The sequence below is a fragment of the Pantherophis guttatus genome, chromosome 3 (assembly GCF_059756535.1).
Source record: "Pantherophis guttatus breed Tessera chromosome 3, ASM5975653v1, whole genome shotgun sequence".
In the NCBI taxonomy this organism is placed as follows: domain Eukaryota; kingdom Metazoa; phylum Chordata; class Lepidosauria; order Squamata; family Colubridae; genus Pantherophis; species Pantherophis guttatus.
In genome coordinates this window covers 188,499,394-188,507,024 of record NC_142065.1, presented here as the reverse complement: position 1 = coordinate 188,507,024, position 7,631 = coordinate 188,499,394, and positions in this window count along the sequence as shown.

Genomic DNA, 7,631 nt, shown 5'->3' with positions numbered 1-7,631 from the left:
AAACTATGGGCCAAATTTAATTATTTTAAATCTATTTTTAATCGTACTTTATGTATAAATGTTTTTATTTTGGCTGTTCACTGCCCTGAGTCCGAAAGGAGAAGGGCGGTATAGAAATTTGAATAATAAATAAATAAATAATAAATAAAATGTTCAAAATTCAAAAGTTCCAGGAAGGGCAGGTAGGGAGGTTGGCCAGTTGCAGTGGTGCTTTATAGTTAATACAGCTATGAAGCTGAGAAAGACAATAATTAAACACTGCTCCACAATTCAGGCTCTGCATCTCACAAGACTTGGAAATATTCCTGAGGCATTTCCTTCTCTTGTGGATTCAGGATTTCATAGAACTTCAGAAGGGTGGGGAGAGTGGATGAAAGACGTATTAGTGTATAAATAAATAGATATAAATAATATAAAATGCTAATAAAGGAAAGCCTTCATCAGGAGCGATAATTTAAAAGAAAGTGCACACTTTGGTTTGGATACAGTGTTGTTCATATTGAAGCTGTAAATATTTATTTAAAACAGACTGCAAAGTACAAAAATGGAGGTGAGCAATGTACATTTCCCCTTTTCCCTTAATGCCCAGAGCATTATATGCACTCAAGTGTCTAATATTTTTTTAAAATAAATTTGAGCTGTACAGATTTAAGCATTAACCAAATGTTTCATTTGTATGTCTGCAATGTTACCATTTTTTCCCACTCTTTAAAATGTTCCTGCAAGATTTAAAATTACTTGCTAATGAAGAGTTTCTACTGTCTACCTCACTGTGTTGCGAAGGCTTGATCTTCTGGGAAGACTCACCAATCAGGCCTAGTTCCCATTCATTTCAGTGATGCTCTGAGCAGGACATCTTGCTGGGTTGTATTACAAATGTTTACAGCATAGCAATCCTCTGCGCACTCACCCGGGAATAAATGCCATTAAGTAGTTAGAGCTTATCTCTGAGTTAGAATGGATGGGATTGCTGTGTAATGTCCTCTAAGATCAATTTATGCCTAGAACATTTTTACGGTATACTTTTACTGGATGGTATTAAAACTATGACTGTATTATTAAACTTTTTGCATAAAAATGTTGCTTTTTTGTTATGGTTAAACAGTCTCATATATTTATTATACCAGAATGTTGGCTATAAATTCTAAAAATGCTCTCAGAAGGTTTGAAACAACCGACACCTCAAAATACTTCAGTCTGTATTTTATAAAACTTTTTGAAATACTTATGGATTGTCTTTTATTAAGAGTAGTGTAACATTTCTAAGTTTAGACTGCTTTGATCTATTTAAGAGATGCCACTCTTCAGAAAAATTTAAAGATGCATTAGACCTGGTTTTGTACAAAAATTCTTTTATGGGAAAGAAAAGTTGTAATCAGTATTGATACCCAATACTGTTTCAGGGTTGGTTGCCCATGGCAGTGATGTTTTGTGAAAATGAACAAGCGCTCATATTTGAAACACAGATGCCTTGATTGCATAGTCTTGTACTCGAACATGGAACTCTTATACATAAATGTTGTGCTAGAATAAAGTGGACATCTTTGAAATGAGGCAGTATCTCTCCACACACACACAAACCCATTTTTTCAGTGTTTTGATAATGGAAAGATGAGTTTGGCTCAGTCATTTAAAAGAGGCCAGAGTAGAAAACTAATGCCATGTAGATCAGTGCTACTTTTATTATAAAGCTATAGAAATAGAAGCTTCCAATTTTGAGCATGCTTCCTTCCGTCTCCCTTTATCCTCCTGTGAACTTAGGTAAGAGCTTGTCTGAGACATTTACTCACATTACATTCTTGGCCAGGGCTGATCATTGCCTTGATAGAGAATCTCTGTTCCTCAAGGTCATTCCTTCTTCACACTACAGTTTGTGACATCCCTGGTAAGCAGGAGTGGCTTTTTTCTGTGATTTGTGGGGGGAAGCTTCGGTAACAGAGCTATGTTGATTTGGCAACAAGCAAATTTTAGTGGCACAGTCTTGGAGACTTTGAGGAATTGTACAAGAGGGGAAGTTTGTATGTTACTGAGTACTTATCTTTGGAGTAGATCTTTGAAGAAACGTGTTTATGGAATCAAGTGGAGAACCCTTGGAGTTGGGTTAGCACTGACCCACATCAAAGCCTGCATATGTTTTGATGGTGTACAATATGAGGATGGCTAAATATGCCAATATCCTGTGAAAATAGAATAGGTTAAGCAGACATGTCAAACATGCGGCCTGTAGGCCAGATCTGGCTCACCATAGGCCCAGGGTTGTCCCATGGGGCCATCCTGGAGACAGCAAGGGACTGGCTCATGCTTCCCCGGCCATGCCCACCCACTCAGCTGTGATGACCAAGCCATGCCCACCTGGCCCCCCAAGGTCAAACAAAATGCTGATAAAGCCCACAATGGGATTGAGTTTTACACCTCTAGGTTAATACTACAAAGCAGAAGACTGAATTCAAATCCCACCTTCACCTTGAGATCCAGTTGGGTAATTTGTGGCCACTCACTCGCAGCCCAACCCTCCTCACAGGTTGTTGTTGTGGGGAAAATAGGAGGAGGAAGATGTTCTGTGTATGTTTGCCACTTGGGTTGTTTGTAAAAATAATAAAGGCGGGATGCAAATAAGTAAGTAAATATTATTTACATCAGTGGCATTTAGGCATCTTTAATATACCCAGCATGTAGAAGAAACTAAAAGTGATAAGATGTAGTTCATAAAAATATAAGAATTAGAGCATCATTCATTTCTTGCAGCAAGAATAAATGTTTGGCAATACACCTCTTGGAAAAGAATGGTGGTGAGCAATGTGTATTCATATGTTTAGATCAGGGAACAATAAATGTATTCCATTTATTCCCAGGAAATCCTTGCCATTATTCTCTACTGATACATGCTGTGTCCTCCCTTCCTTCTGAAGGCATTTTAATGCCTTCGCAAAATATATTTCCCTCTATTAGCTGTTTGGGACATTGAGCTGATTTTCATATTAGCTGTATGGTGCAAATGGGGGAATCCAGGACAAGAAACGCCTAGGACCATGATGGTGAACCTATGGCACGCGTGCCACAGGTGGCACGTGGAGCCATATTGGAGGGCATGCGAGTGTTGCCCTAGCACAGCTCCAGGATGCATGCGCATGCTGGCCAGCTGATTTTTGGCCTTCTGGGCCCACCAGAAGTCGGCAAACAGGCTGTTTCCAGTCTCCAGAGGGCCTCCGGTGGGGTGGGGTGGGGAAGGCTGTTTCCGCCCTCCCCAGGCTCCTAGAAAGCCTCTGGAGCCTGGGCAGGGCAAAAAACAGGCCTACCATGCCCACCGTGTCATCACATGCCAAAAGTGGGGAGAGCATGGGGGGGTTGCACACACATACGTGGGGGAGCAGGGCACATAGAATTATGGGTGTGGGCACGTGCACGTGCAACTACCCTGCACTCCCCCAGCTTTTTGCACACGATGGCAAAAAGATTAGCCATCACTGGCCTAGGAGCTACATCAAGCACTTTTTTTTTTAATTATTTGATTTATATAGCGCCCTACTCCCAAAGGACTCAGGGTGGTGAACAGCCAACAATAAAATACAGGGAGGACGCCGCTCCCTCTCTTTCATGTCTGGTTGCTCTCTCATGTTGTTGGCGCGCAATCCACTGTCGACTTTTATTGCTACTTGGAACCACTCAGAGAGCTGGTTTGGGATGTCCAAGTAAGCAGTTACCTGGGCAATTTGATTGTCCAGGCTTGTTCTGAAAAAGTTCACTAGCAACCGCTCTGGTAAGGGGGGTAGCCTCCCAACAACTCTCCTAAATTTGTAGATGTGCTCTTTAATGGGGTTGCCCCTCTGCTTTAGATAGCTGAGCTCATCCTCTGCATACAGGTCTTCCCCTGCCTCCTCGAATCTGGCCTCTAGCAGTCGTAGGAAGTCATCTACATCTTGCAGTTTTGGGGCTCTCCTCTTGTGGAGGGCTGCTAGCCATTCCCTTGCTTCCCCCTCTAGCCCCTCTGCGATGGTATTCACCATAGCTCTGGGGGATGGGTAGAGGTGTCCATAACATTCTAGGTGGATCTCAGCTGAGTCAAGGAATAGAGCTAGCTGGTCTGAGTCCCCATCAAATCTTCCCCTGAACTGGGGCAGTTCACTCAGCACTGCTCCTCCCTTCCCCTGTTGGCCTGTATGCTTGCATTTGATGTAACTGGCCCTCTTCTATACTGACTTCCCTGGCAGTTTAAAAATGTGCTTGAAATGTAAGTTAAACGTAAATTAAAGTTTAACCAGATTTTTTGTGTCTCTATTCAGAAGTAGGCCATAGGATTAACCTGTTCTTTTACATTATTTTCGTAATAGATGATTCATGAGGACAAAGTTTCTAGCCTAAGCATGCGTTAAATATTCTGTATACTGTATTTGCACAGATAAAAGACTATTCCACAAAGACGAGCACTGCATAATGTTCCAATATCGGTCCTCTCTGCAGCTGCACCTGGTAAAATTATGTGGAAGATCTTTCTCCAATTAAAGCAAACAGTGGTAGGCTAAATGAATGAATCACCTGATATAATAATAAAAAGCAGCTTATGTAGCACAGCATGAATCAACCCAAGTCAAAATGATGATAGCTAGAAGGAACTATCCATGCTCAGTGCTAAATACTGATCCCATATACCAGAATTCCCCAACTCGAACACTTCCCAGAGGCTCATGTCAGCAGTATATTCTGGAAGCTGAAATCCACTTATCTACAGTGCATCCTGGCTGGGGAATGGTTGCCATGTGCTAATAAGAAACAGTCATAGACTTAAGTGCTGGTTCTTAATGCAAAGGTCCAGTCAAAATTAAATATTTTTAAGGCCAACTGATTCCTATGAAAAAAAAATAAAAACTTTAATCAAGAAAGTAAACTTGCCTACAAGGCTTTACATGGGTTGGATTGTGTCTTTTTTTTACTTTTAAAGAAATGAGGCATATCAATTTACCTAGGAAAATTGGAGGAAAAAGAGATGCCAAAGTAAAAATCAATTCTTCTAGGACCTTTTGTTAAGGATAAGTGCAAAAACTAGAAGTGGCTTCCAGGTTTTGCTCTAAGAAAACCAAGTAATGTCTCCTATGTGTATAGAAAATTTTGTAAAAAAAAAAAATATTAAGAAGTTTATACTGAATGTGAGAATTCTGAAATGAGATTGTCACCTCTGTTTGATCTTCTGATCAGTACACTTTTCATCTTAGATTTTTTATCCAACTTTTGGAATATACTCAATCTGAAAAAATGAAATCTTTATACAGTAGGCATTCATATTTCCTCACTACCAGAAGAGGGAGCAAGACCTGAGCATTGAAAACCAATTTTAGGATGTCCGGAGGGCTCTGGGAAGGGCTTGAAAGCTACAGGTTTCTTACCTGTGTTCTATAGGAAGTGTATTGCTAAACATAATACCACATTTTTAACAGTAACAGAGTTGGAAGGGACCTTGGAGGTCATCTAGTCCAACCCCCTGTGTTTGGATACTTTTTTGCACTTTGGATTTTTTTTTTTTTTTTACAGAATTGCTGTAAAAGATTTCATTTCACAGGAAACATTGCTATTGTCCTTAACTTACTGATCCCAAGGAATCCTGATAATCTATTTTGACCAATAATTTCCAGTCTAGATTTTCCAGGATCCACAGTCATTTACTTTCCTCCTCTTTTAGATATGGCCAATTTCTAATACCAACTCATCCTTTTCTACACTTCTGCTGGGTTTGCCTCTTAAACCCTGAAGTATTTATGAAGGTATATCAAGATAGGATGTGTGGCTTCAAGCGTCCATTCAACAAATTAAGTTTTGTGCTAAGCTAACTATATTTAGTATAGTTTATTTAAATATAGTTTTTTTTTCTTTAAAAAAAACCCCTTGTTTTGGTAATAACAAAGATAAGATAAGAAGTCTCATTCCGTGATTGTTTAAAAGTTTGTTTTGTTTTTTTAGATGCAATGTATGGAGACCACCCTAATTTCAATGTATTAGCAGAGTCAATAGATTTACAATAGAAATTTCCTTAAAGGGCACAAAAGCAAGATTCTTGTTCTGTATTTGATCTAATTTTTTGCAATTCATCTGGAATGTGCATGCAGACATTTGATTGAATTTTGCAGAATTAGATAATAAAGCAAAAGTTGCCAAGCTCTAAACTTCTAAAAAACACACAAGGGGGAGAAGAGATGATGCTATTTAATTATTTCACTCAAGATAAGATTGATCTTCCTTTAGGCAGTGACACATTCCTTGCAGTTAGACTTTTGTATGATAAAGAGGCTGAGGTTATAGAATGATTCAGAAGCAATGTTATTTTTCTGCCTATCTCTAAGTTGGATGTCTGTTTTTGATTTGAAAAGCAGCTCCCTCTGTTAAAAATTCTGATAAAGTAATAAGATGGTATGAGGGTTGAATTATTTCTAAAATTTAAGGATCATGTTCCATTGAAACCAAATGTAATATTGGAGGCACACCTAGAAAACATTCAGCTGTTGATTCTGGACGCTCAGATATGAGCCTATGAGTCAGTGTGCATTGACATGCATAAGATATAACAAATGCATGTGGTGGTCATAATGTTCTACTTGGCACCTTGGAGGCTGAAACCAAATAATTTGATTGTTACAATAGAAGTAGGTAAAGTTAGTACAGGGTGTTTTTTTTTAATGGATTTAAAATGCCTTCCAAGATTAAATGAAATGGAATATACTGTATAGGTTGAGAAACCAGAAATTATATCTTATCAAATTCACCATTTGGGTAGACAATTTGGATTTAAGTCTTCACATTTTGTAATCCCAATCTAGAATAGACCATTCAAAATTCAGCAGGGCTAATCTTTGCCTCTTATACAGATTTCTAATGAAATGGAGATTATAGATTTTTAGCTATGTCCTGATCCTATAGATGAGCTTCTCTAAGTAGATGACAGATCATTCTTGTATTGAATCTAAGGACTATTCCTTTCTTATATATTATGAGGGATGCCTGAACTCTGTTGGAGAGCTTGTGGCACATTCAGTAATGCTAGAAAGAACATAGATGAAATCCTCCTGTGCAGCTTATTAAAATAAAACTCACTAAAGAGCACAGCGTTCAGTATGCATAAAACATACCTATCATGGCTGCCATTCTGCTAAGCTACATATCCCAAGCTGACAGCCTGATATCAGTAACACAGGGAGGGAGCAGTGAGGGGTAGGGACCAGGGAGGGATCTCAGAGGAATTGAAACCAAGAAGTACCATCCTATGAGAAGCACCATTCGTCTCAAGATCACACCAAAAGAATGCAGAGCCAGCGAGCGCACAAAGACAGGGACCGTTTCCCAAAACAATTTGTTGCCACCTGATTGGACATTGATTGATAACCATGGGGTTGGATGGAAACAAGGGAAAGTTAATTGCATCTTTTGTGCGTGAAAATCTCAGATCCAGCTTTGTGTCTTCTGTAACCACTTGGGCTTTAGTAAAGTATACTTTTGGCTAATCATAAGCCAGGAATCTTTCTTTCCTAACTGATCAAGTTGGGACGGTTGACAATACCTATGAGTCTGGCCCCACCATTAAGTTAGAGTGGTGTCATGCTGTAGTTATTTAATTTATTGTTATTACAATTACTGCTGACATATGTTTA